We start from the raw sequence: 12,967 nt of genomic DNA, 5'->3' as shown, positions 1-12,967 counted from the left end.
TGTGTTTTATAAAAAATTAGAAAAACTAAAAATATTATAGGTGATTAGTGGAGGCAGAACCGATTAGTTCACATTTGTCATGATTTCCTATTTATTTTCTTGTACTATCTAAATTGTTTACTATTATATTATGCATGTTTACATTGATAGTTTTTATAGTCTTCTCAATTATCTGGGTTATTTGGTCCCTTATTACATGATTTATCTGGTTATCTGGTTATTCAGTTATTGGTTATGATAAATTAAATTGCTTGTTTAAATGTTGTTTAAATTTATCAATGAATATGACATGAGACGTTGGTATGCTTTGGTGGCTGTTTGGAGAATCAAAATAGATAAAATCTTACTGGGCATCCTGTGAAAGGGTGGACAGACCTAGTACATAGAGAACCCTACCATGGACATTTCCTCAATCAGACATGGCTAAAAAGTCCTATCCCATAACGGTTTTGGGAGATTTGGTTCATCCTCATACTGGACGGGGTATCGAGGCGATGATGTTTTTGGCGTTCATTACTGGACTGGGTATGGGAACAGTCGGGTTAATTATCAATTGTTGATACTGGGTCCACGAGTGAAGGGATATCCCTATGAACCTCTAGGAATCCCAGTAAGTAGGTCAAAAAAAGAAGAATTGTGATCCCATGAATGAAATTAAAATGTTATTTAGTTATTTATCTTCATAGGTTAATTTGAGAAAAACCATAACGATAAATATCGAATAGAAATTTTTAAAGTTAAATGTATTTACTTAAGTAAGGGCTCTATTAGTTGTTTTCTGATTTTTAACAACCTTCGATTTTTCGTATATGTGATTAGTGTGATATTCTTACTGGATTAGTGTAGCTCACCCTTTCATTAACTATTTCAGATCAAGAAGACCAAGAGACAGATCCCGATCAGCAAGATGGTTATGAGTAGTTCACCTATCAGACTCCCTTCAAGTGCTAGTGAAGGTTGTCCTAATATGCTTATTTATTCACTTTTTTTTAATTATCATTTGTCTTTTAGAAATGACATTCACGTAGTCTTATTGGAAAATTCAAATTATTGTGTAAGGAATGTAAACCCTAACTTTATTTTTTACTTCCTCATTTAAATTATAAATTTATTTCCTTTTCAGTTTCGGGTCTTTACAGTTGGTATTAGAGTCGTGTTTCTCATAACTATTCCTTACACAAAAACTTAAAAACACAAAATACAAATTATCGCTCAACCATTCATTGTGAAATGCAGGTATAAGGATATGAGGAGAGGAAAGCCCCCACTAAACCAAGCAGCTCGGGATGGTTCGTTTTGAGATGATGTTGATCGAATCTTTGAGATACTAGAGAGACTCATATTTGCCCAGCAAGTCCAGGAGAAAAGGAGGGAGTTATCTGACCCTCCCCCGCTGCCACAATTTAAGTCACCCTTGTAGTGGGAAGATCTGAAACTACCTTGGTACAACTTTACTCCTCTACTGTATCATCCAGTACTGCCACAATACAATTTGGTGTCTCCACCGTATCATTTGGCACCGTCACAAGGCCACCCAGTTCCTCCACAGTACAATCCAGTCCCTCTTCTACGAGATCCAGTTCCATCCATGATAGATCCAAACTATATTAAAAGGTACAAAAGACTAAACTTATCTACCTTTGCAGGAACATTCTCTTTCGAATATGCTGAATATTAGTTAGCCGAGACAGAGAAGGCCTTCAACTCTTGGGGTAGTTCCTGAACAGAAAGTCGTATTTGTCACCTACATGCTTGTGGGAGATGTAGGTCACTGGTGGCAGCTTAAGTAGGCCACCATGCCCGTTTCAGTCACTTGGAAATAGTTCATGATAGCCTTCAATGTAGAGTACCTCTTAGAGCACCTCCGGCATTTAAAGAAAATAGAGTTTGCACACCTAGTTCAGGGTAATATGACTGTGTCGGAATATACCCGAAGGTTCCTAGAGTTTGGCCGATATTCTCCTGAAAGCATGGTGGATGAAGACAAAAAGACAAAAAAGTTCGAGTGGGGCCTTCGTCCTGAGTACCTATTCAGCCGTTCTTGCCAAGGCATAATTAGTGGAGATTAAATTTCTCATCTTTCTTCAAGCAATGGGGAATCCCAGATCCCCAGTCTCACACCACATACCAGCACCCACTGAACAAGTTCAGCAGAACAAAAGGCCTACGTCAGTGACTCAGACTCCTCCTCAGGGTATGATAATAAGATCCAGTAGGACTTGTCAACACCGTGGCAAGGATCTTGGGAACCGACCTTGCTATTGTCTCAACAATACCTATCGCATATGTGGGAGTTTCCAACACTACGCGAGAGAGTGTCCGCGAAATCAAAACTAGACTAGACCTCCTATATAGGGCAAAGCTTACAATCTCACTCAGCAGGATACTGAAGCTAACCCAGACGTGATACATAGTACGTACACTATTTGTAATCACCTTGCACATGTTTTGATTGATACTAGTATTTCACATTCGTTTGTCTCACATGCTTTTACACCAAACTTGAATGTATTATCTAAAAGACTTGATTCTGTATTGTTTATGTCTACTCTTGGGCATAGGATACAATTAGGAGAGGTTATACACAAAGTTTGTATTATAGACATAACAAATAAAAAATTAAGTGTGTACCTAATAGAGATTGACACAGAAAATTTGGATATAATTGTAGGAATGAATTGGTTAGTGGTGTATTATACTATCGTAGATTGTTTTCATAAGAAACTTGTATTCAACAATTCTAATGAAAATTCATTTATAAATTAATAAAAAATTTTAAATATTATTCCCTCATGGCAATTTTCTTATTACATAATACTTTAACTCGGTTGTCTTCTCTATATTAGATAAACATAAGAAAGAAATTTGCATTCAAGAGATCCTAGTAGTCCGAGACTTTTCAGATATATTTTCTGATGAACTACTTGGACTACCAGTTGGCAGAGAAGTTGAGTTCACCATAGATCTTCAACCTGGTACTCAATCTATTTCGGTTGCCCTTTACCACATGAGTCATACTGAGATCAAAGAGTTGAGGAAACAGATCAATAAATTGTAGGATAATGGGTTTATTCGACATAATGTGTCTCCTTGGAGTGCTAGAGTCACATTTGTAAGAAAAGGAGATTGAATGTTAAGATTATATATTGACTACAAGGGATTGAATAGAGTCACAATCAATAACAAATACCCAATCCCCAAGATTGATGACCTTTTGGACTAGTTGCAGGGTGCCCAGGTTTTTTCCAAAATTTACTTGCGTTCGAGTTACATCATATAAAGATCAGGGCAGATGACATTTTCAAGACAACTTTCAAAATCAGGTACGGACACTATGAGTTTCTGATCATGTCATTTGGACTAACTAACGTACCAACTATTTTTATGGACTTGATGAACAGAGTTTTTAGACAATTCCTGAATCAATTCTTCATTATCTTTATTGACGATATCCTGATATATTTAAATAGCATAGCAAAACACGCTCACTACCTGACTTAGGTTTTGCAGATTCTTAGAGAGAAGAAATTGTATGCAAAATTAAGTTAGTGTGGGTTATAGCTCGAGCAGACTACCTTCTTAGGACACATCATATCAAGTGATGGAGTATCAATGAATCCCAAAAAAGTTGATGCAGTACTTGGTTGGAAGAAATTGACCACGGTTAAGGAGATCCGTAGCTTTCTAAGAATGATAAGTTATTACCGCAAGTTTGTAGAAAGATTTTCTACCCTAGTTGCTCTTTTGACCCAACTCACAAAGAAGAACGTTAAGTTTGAATGAAATAAGGATTGCAAAAGGAGCTTTACGGAACTCAGGAAGCGATTGAATACTACACCCGTGTCAGCTTTGCCGAGTGGAACAATTGAATATATAATGATGCCTCCTACATGGGGTTAGGTTGTATTCTGATGCAGCATGGGAAGATCATATCCTATGGGTTTAGGTAGTTGAAGAGTCATGAGAAGAATTACCCTACCCACGACTTAAAACTTGTTGTCATTATCCACGCCCTAAATACCTAGCGTCACTACTTGTATGAGAAGACTTTTGAGATTTATACTGACCATAAGAGCTTAAAACATATTTTCACTCAGAATAATCTTAACATGCATCAAAGGCGTTGGATAGAGCTTCTTAAGGACTATGATTGTAATATTTTGTATCACTCGGGTAAGGGCAATATGGTAATTGACATGCTTAGCAAAAAAAGTGCAGGTATATTGGCTCACTTAATAGTTTCTGAATACAGGGCAATAAGGGCTGCACAACAAATATGACTTCAGGATTTGAAGAGAGTTGCATGCTTGGCCCAAATAACTATCAAACCCGAATTCATCCAGAATATAAAGGAAGCTCAATCCACTGATTCCACCTTATCAGCTCTCAGGAATAATGTAGAAGAAGGAGTAAATCTTAAATTTCGAGTATCTGTCGATAGGTTATTCAGATTTTAGGATAGAGTGTGTGTTCTAGGTGACAATGAACTGAAAATGAACATCATGACAGATGCTCATAGCTCAAAGTTCGTCATGCATCCTTAAAGTGCTAAAATGTATTAAAGTATGTGACCCTAATTTTAGTAGAGTGGGATGAAAAGAGAGATAGTCGACTTTGCTTCTAAGTTTCTAGTATATCAACAGGTTAAGGCAGAGCATCAATACCCAGGCAGGCTACTTCAGCCATTACTGATTTTGGAGTGGAAGTGAAAATATATTATAACGGACTTCGTGACAGGGTTACCTAAGGCACGCTCAGGACATGATACTATCTGAGTAATTATCAACTGGCTCACCAAGTCTTATCATTTCTTGGTTATCAAGATGACCAACTTATTGGACAAGCTAACAAGAATATATATCCAGGAGATCGTCAGATTATATGGAGTTCTAGTGACAGTAGTATCCAACAAAGACCCCAGATTCACTTTCCGATTTTAATCTAGTTTTCAGCTAGCCATGGGGACGAAATTGTCCCCTAGCACCGTATTCCACCTTAAAACCGATGAACAATCAGATAGGACAATTTATACCCTACAAGATATATTTCTAGCTTGTGTTATAGATTTCGGGGGTCATTGGAATGATCACCTACCTTTGATATAGTTTACCTACAATAATAGCTATCAAGCAAGCATTGGCATGGTCTTGTATAAGGCATTATATGGCTGACCCTATAGGTCACCGATCTGTTGGAAAGAGGTGGGCAATAGAAAATTGTTTGACCCGGATCTTGTAGAGAATACTACAGCCCAGATAATTAAAATCAAGAAGAACATCCAGACAGCTCAGAGCAGACAAAAGAGTTATACAAATACCCGGATGAGGGATTTAAAATTTGAGAAAGGAAGAACATTCCATCCTGTATGAGCACTAAAAATATCATCCATTAATATCCCGACCGGTATGAGGTAACGTTCATGGTAGGGTTCCCTATGTACCCAGTTTGTCCACAATCTCCTAGGATATCCACTAAGACAACAATTCATTAATTCACATAATCAAACAATTTTCCATTTGCATATTAATTTTAAATTTCACAAATCAACTGTAAATCATGCAAGACAAGCGTTATATGCATCAAGAAAGCACAACTGAATCATTTAACTATTTTAATATATTACATGTATTTAAAGCTCTAAATTCAAATAGTTAGTTAAACAAGACAAATAAATAACTAACTAATTCCAGCTCCATTAATGACTTTTAATTATTCTCAAAGTTTTTTTAAATTTTACAAAATACCATATTATTGATTATTAAGCTTCAATTCCATAACAGGGAATAGGGTGAGGAATTCTTACCTGAATCAATCTCTGAAACACCGATCTTTCTATTACGCTTACTAATAATCCCCAAGTTTTCTGAATTTTCATGCAGAGATTAAAACACGCTTCACAATACCTCAAAAATCTAAAATCGGTGTTAAAAATCCTTTTCGACCAATTTCAGAGTTCTGGCACTGCGATACCGTCATGCTCTGATCATGGCACCACTGCCTGCGGTAGCGGTTTGCTTCGGCCTAATCGTTTTCGACCGGTTTTAGCCACCTTTATATATATCCCTGTGAAAAAATACGTTATGGGGCATCGATTGGCTGAAAAAATCAAAAAATAAAAACTTACTGGTGGTGGAGTTTTCCGGGTGCGCGACTCCGCCAGCTCACTTTCGCGGCTGAGATATTTTTCTTCAGTCAACCTGTAGAAAACAGAACGAAATATTTATACCCATTTTGTGTTAATCTGGGTCGTTTATTGCGTTTGATCTCGACCGTTCGATCATACCTAAGGAGGAGATAAATCTAAATCGTTCATCGCGTTTAATCTCGATCATCCGATCATGCCTAAGAAAAAAATAGATCGGGACCATCCATGCACGCGGGATCGCTTCTGGGTCGTCCGATCGCACTGCAAGCAGATCACTAGCATGACCTCCCGCGTGGCACCAAGTCAGCGTGCCTTGCCATGCGACGCGCTCCTATTCGTCGAGATTGCTGACTGAGTGGTCCTACGTGGCCAAACTTTTTTTATTTGCACTCTAACCTCTAGTTTCTAATTTTTCTTTAAAAAACACCATCTGAACCCAAATTTTCGCCCTTTTTTTCCTAAAATTATTTTCAATCTCATCCCTAATTTTTTTTCTAAATATAACAAAAATTTCATTAAATTAATTTATAAAATATATTTTTTATACATCTCTAAATTAATAAAATTTATCCCGAGCTAATTTTCTGGGACTGAGTAATAAAATTTTTCCTCCTTAAAAGAAATTTAGTCCCTCAAATTTGTCACTCTCACTTAATTAATTAGTTGGGGATACTAGCCTATGAAGTCTTATTCTAGCTCCCATGTGGCCTCTCTCTGTGTGTGATTCTGCCATAGGACCTTAACGAAAGAAATTTTCCGATTACGGAGTACTCTATTCTTTTAGTTTACAATGCCCACCGGTGCCTCCTCATAGAACAGATCCTCCTAGAGTGAAAGGGGCTCGTGGGCCAAGATGTGAGAGGGGTCTGAGTTGTACTTACGTAATATGGACACATGAAATACATTATAGACTTTGAATAATTCTGGAGGTAGTGCTAGTCTATAGGTGACGGTACCAATTTTGTTTAAGATCTCAAATAGCCCAATAAACCGAGGATTTATTTTTCCTCTCTTGCCAAACCTGCTGATTTCTTTAAAATGGGTGACCTTGAGGAACACTCGATCACCTTTCTCAAATTCCAAATCCCTCCTCCGGGTATCCGCATAACTTTTCTGTCTGCTCTAGGTCGTTTAGATGTTCTTCTTGATCTTAACTATTTTGGTTGTAGTCTTCTCCACAAGATTTGGGCCGAATAATTTCTTGTCACCTACCTCTTCCCAACAGATTGGTGATTTGCATGGGCGGCCATATAACGCCTCGTACGGAGCTATACCGATACTTGCTCGGTAGCTGTTATTATAGGCGAACTCTATTAAGGGTAAATGATCATCCCAATAGCCCCGAAAGTCAAGAACACAAGCTCGAAATATATCCTTCAATGTGTGGATCGTTCTTTCTGATTGTCCATTTGTCTGAGGGAGGAATGCAGTACTAAGAGACAGTTTTGTTCCTATGGGTTGCTGAAAACTAGACCAGAACCGAGAAGTGAACCCGGGGTCCCTGTTGGATACTATTGTCACCGGCACTCCATGTAACCTAACTATCTCCCCGATTTACATTCTTGCTAACTTGTCTAAGGGGTCGGTCATTTTGATGAACAAAAAGTAATAAGACTTAGTAGTCGGTCAATAATAACCCAAATGACATCATGTCCCGAGCATTTCCTAAGCAATCATATTACTAAATTCATTATGATGTGTTCCCAATTTCACTCCAGAATCGGTAATGGGTGAATTAAGCCACTTGGGCGCTGATGCTTTACTTTGACCTGCTGACACACTAGATACTTGAAAATAAAGTCGACTACCTCTTTTTTTATCCCGTTCTACCAAAACTAGGGTGGCATATTTTGATACATTTTAGTACTTTTGGGATGCATGACAAACTTTGAGCTATGAGCCTCTGTTATGACATTCCCTTTCAATTCACTGTCACATGAAACACACACCATGTCCTGAAATCTGAGCAATCTATCGGCAGAGACTCAAAATTATAAATTTACTCTCTGTTCTGCATCTTTCTTGAGAGCTATTAGGGTGGAATCGACGAATTAAGTTTCCTTTATTCTCTAGATTAACTTAGGTTGAACAGTTAGGTGGACCAAACATGTAACTCTCTTCAGATCCTGAAGTCCTATATGTTGTGCGGCCCTTATTACCTTGTATTCTGAAATCATTAAGTGAGTTAACATACCTGCACTTTTTCTGCTGAGTTAGTCGGCTACCACATTGTCCTTACCCAAGTGATACAAAATATTACAATCGTAGTCCTTAAGGAGTTCTATCTATCGTCTCTTATGCATGTTGAGATCTTTTTGAGTGAATATATATTTCAAGCTCTTATGGTCGGTATAGATCTGAAAAGTCTCCCAATACAAGTAATGGCGCCAAGTCTTCAAGGCATGGATAATCGCGACAAGTTCTAAGTTGTGGGTGGGGTAGCTTTTCTCATAACTCTTCAACTGCCTGGACCCATAAGCTATAATCTTCCCATGCTGCATCAGAACAAAATCCAACCCCAGGTAGGAAGCATCACTATAAATTGTGTATCCACCTGTCCTACTCGGCAAGGCCAACACAGGTGAAGTAGTCAACTGCTTCTTTAGTTCTGAAAAGCTCCTTTCACAGTTCTTGTTCCACTCAAATTTGACGTTATTCTTTATGAGTCGGGTCAAATGAGTAACTAGGCTAGAAAATTCTTTTACAAACCTGCGGTAATAGCTTGTTATTCCTAAAAAGCTATGAATCTCCTTGACCGAGGTCAATTTCTCCCAACCAAGTACTGTATCAATTTTTTCGGACTTCACAGACACACTATCCCTTAATATGATGTGCCCTAAGAAGGTAGTCTGCTCGAGACAGAACCCACACTTACTCAACTTTACATACAACTTCTTTTCTCTGAGAACCTGCAAAACCTGAGTCAGATAGTGAGCGTGTTCCTCTCTGCTTTTTGAATAAAATAGGATATCATTTATAAATACAATGATGAATTGATCTATGAATCATCTGAAAACTCTATTCATCCAATCCATAAAGATGGCTGGTGTGTTGGTTACTCCAAATGGCATGACCAGGAACTCATAGTGTCCATACCTGGTTCAGAAAACTATTTTGAGAATGTCTTCTGCCTTAATATTTACCTGATGGTAACTTGAACGCATATCTATTTTGGAGAAGACCTGAGCACCTTACAACTGATTACAAAGGTCATCGATCCTGGGGATAGGGTACTTGTTCTTGATTGTGACTATGTTCAGTCCCCTGTAATCAATACATAACCTTAATGTCTCTTCCCTTTCCTTACAAATATAACTCCAACACTCCAATGGGACACACTACATCGGATGAACCCACTATTCTGTAATTCATTGATCTATTTTCTCAGCTTTTTCATCTCAACGCGGCTTATGTGGTAAGAGGCAACCGAGATAGGCTGGGTGCCTAGCTAAAGATTTATGGTAAATTCAACTTCTCTATCCACTGGCAATCTAGTTAGTTCATTAAGAAACACATTCATGAAGTCTTGAACTACTAAAATCTTTCGAATGTAAATTTCTTTCTTAGGTTTGTCATGTATCAAGTCTGGGTTGTCTTCTGCATCTTACTGAATAAGGTTGTAAGCTCTACCCTGGATAGGAGATTTGGCTTAGTTCTGATTCTTTGGGCACTCTCTCGCGTAGTGTTGGGCACTCCCACATATATGGCAAGTATTGTTGAGGTGATAGCAGGGTCGGTCTCTGTGATCTTTACCACAGTACTGGCAAATACTACCACATTCTGTTACCGGAATCTAAAGAGGAGCCTGAGTTACTAGCCTAGGTCTCTTGTACTACTGAACAGGTGCAGTGGGTGCTGGTCTGCGGTGTGAAATCGGGGGCCTGAAGTTCCCCACTACTGGAGGAAAAATGCGAAAGTTTCTCTCTACCAGTTGTACCTTGGCCAGAACAGCTAAATAAGTACTAAGCTTGAACATATATAGTTGATGTTTAATCTCAAGATGGAGGCCCCACTCAAACTTTTTTTCCTTTCTGCCTTCATCCATCATCCTCTCAGGAGAATACCGGCCTAACTCTAGAAACTTTCGGGCCTACTCTAACACAGTCATATCACATTGGACTAGTTGTGCAAACTCCATTTTCTTCATATGTCAGAGATGCTCTAGGAAGTACTCTGCATTGAATGCCATCAGGAACTGTTCCCAAGTGACTAGAACAGGCAGGGTGACCTGCTTGAGCTGCCATCAGCGACCTGTTTGAGTTGCCACCAGCGACCTGCCTCTCTCACCAATATGTAGGTGGCAAGTATAACTCTTTGTTCAGGAACCACCCCAAGAGTCGTGAAAGCCTTCTCTGTCTCAGTTAATCAGTACTCAGCCTCTTTAAATGAAGATGCCCCTGCAAAAGTAGATGGGTTTAGTCTTTTGTACCTCTCAATATAGTCTAGGTCAATCATTGCTGGAACTGGATCCCATGAAAAAGGGACTGGATTATGCTGGGGAGGGACCGGATGGCCCTATAGTAGTACTGGATGATATGGTGGAGGCACTATATTACACTGTGATGGTGCCGGATAGTACTGTAGAGGAGCAGGGTTGTACCAGGGTGGCTCAGGATCCTCCTGCTGCAGGGGTGGCTCAAACTGTGGTAGTGGAGGAGGGTCAGGTAGCTCCCTCCTTTCCTCTCGAGCATGCTGGGCAGCGATGAGTCTCTTCAGCATTTCAAATAGTTGGTCAACATCTTCTCAAAGTAAACCCTCCTGGGCTGCTCAATTTAATGGGGGTCTTCCTCTCCTCATCTATTTGTACCTGCATTTCACAAGAAATTGTTGAGGGATAATTCATTTTTTTTTTTTTCCTTAGGTCTTTATGTAAGGAATGGTTCCGAGGAACGCAACTTTGATACCAACTGTAAAGATCCAAAACTTAAATGGAAACAAGATCATAAATTAAATGTGAAAGCGTATAATAACATTAGGGTTTACATTCCTTACACATAAATTAGCATACCCAATAAGTCTACAGAAATGTCCCTTTCACAGCGGTTCATAAAACAAAAAACGTAATAACATATAAAAATAATAAATAAATATTGTAGGGAGGTTAACCTCCACTAGCTCTTAATAGGATCCGGGGGGACACCTACTCACAACCCTCCTACTGATCAGGATCTGAATTTTAATTTTCTTGAACTGAAATGGTTAATAGGGGAGGGGGGAGCTACACTAACCCAATAAGAATATCACACTACTCACTGATATAAAAACCGAATGTTAGTAAAAATCATAAAAACAACTAATGGAGCTCTTAATTTAAGTAAATTCATTTATCATAAGGAAAACAATTTATTGCATACTTACCATTACGAGATTTTCAAAACCGACCTATAGAGACAATAACTCAAATAATATTATGATATCATATTCAAGTGAGCAATAACAACTTTTTTTTTTTACTGGTAGCTATAGGGGTCCATAGGGATGTCCCACTATACATGAACCTAATATCTAAACTTGTCAACTAACTGACCGTCTCCATACCCTATCCGGTATGAGCGTCAAAAATACCATCCCTCGATACCCCATCCAGTATGAGGGTGAATCAGACTGTTTCCGTATTCCATCCGATATAAGCACCAAAAATACGATCCCTCGATACCTCATTCGGTATGAGGTAAAGTTCACTGTAGGGTTCCTTATGTACCCGGTCCATCCACCATCTTCCAGAATATCCAATAAAACAACTATTCATTAATTTACATAACTAAGCAATTTTTCATTTGCATATTAATTTTAAATTTCACTAATCAACCGTAAATCACGCAAGACAAACGATATATGCATCAAGAAAGCACAACTGAATCATTTAACTATTCCAATATATTATCATGTATTTAAAGCTGTAAATTCAAATAATCAATTAAACAGAACAAATAAATAACTAACATGTTCCAGCTCTATTAGTGACCTGTAATTATTCTTAAAATCTTTCTAAATTTCACAGAATACAATACTATTGATTATTAAGTTTCAATTCCATAATAGGGAATAGGGTGAAAGATTCTTACTCGAATCAGTGTCTGAAATACCGAACTTTTTACTGCACCTACTGGCGGTCCCTGAATTTTCTGAATTTTTTTGCGGAGATTAAAACACGTTTCACGTACCTAAAAATACCCCAAAAGCCCAAAATCAGTGTTAAAAATTCTTTTTGGTCAATTTCAGAGTTCTGGCACGGCGGCACCGCCATGCTTCGGCGATGACACCACTGCCCGCGGTGGCAGTTTACCTCGGCCTTGCTATTTTTTGTCGATTTTGACCGATTTTAGCCGCCTTATGCCTGCAAAAAAATATGTTAGTGGGCCTCGGTTGACCAAAAAAAATAAAAAAATAAAAACTTACCAGTGGTGGAGTTTTCCGGGTGCGGCGGCTCCGCCAGCTAACCTTCACGGCTGAGATTTTTTCTTCAGTCAACTTGTAAAAATTATAATGGTGAACACAACGGTGAAAAAATCACACGAAATGGAAAACGGGAAGGGGCTCATCGAAAAAGGTTGCAAGTTTTGCCTGCGGCGGCTCCGCTGGACTTTACCGGCGATTTTTAGCTCACCCACCATTCGTTTTGCTCCGATATGGCCACAGGAGTGCTCAAAATCGAATTCCGAGCGGGTAGGAGAATTTTTACCTTTTTTGGTGGTTGGAGGTGGCTCCTGTGCTGCGGCAATCGGCGGTCGGCAGTCTACTCCCTTCTCCGGCGACTGGTTCTTTTTCTCTGACGGAAGGCTAGTGGCTAGGGTTCAGATTCAATGTGATGCGAAATATTTA

Source organism: Carica papaya, chromosome 1 (genome assembly GCF_054855325.1).
Source record: "Carica papaya isolate Zhongbai chromosome 1, ASM5485532v1, whole genome shotgun sequence".
NCBI lineage: Eukaryota > Viridiplantae > Streptophyta > Magnoliopsida > Brassicales > Caricaceae > Carica > Carica papaya.
The sequence above is the reverse complement of the archived record's forward strand: the minus strand, read 5'-3'. Positions refer to the sequence as shown.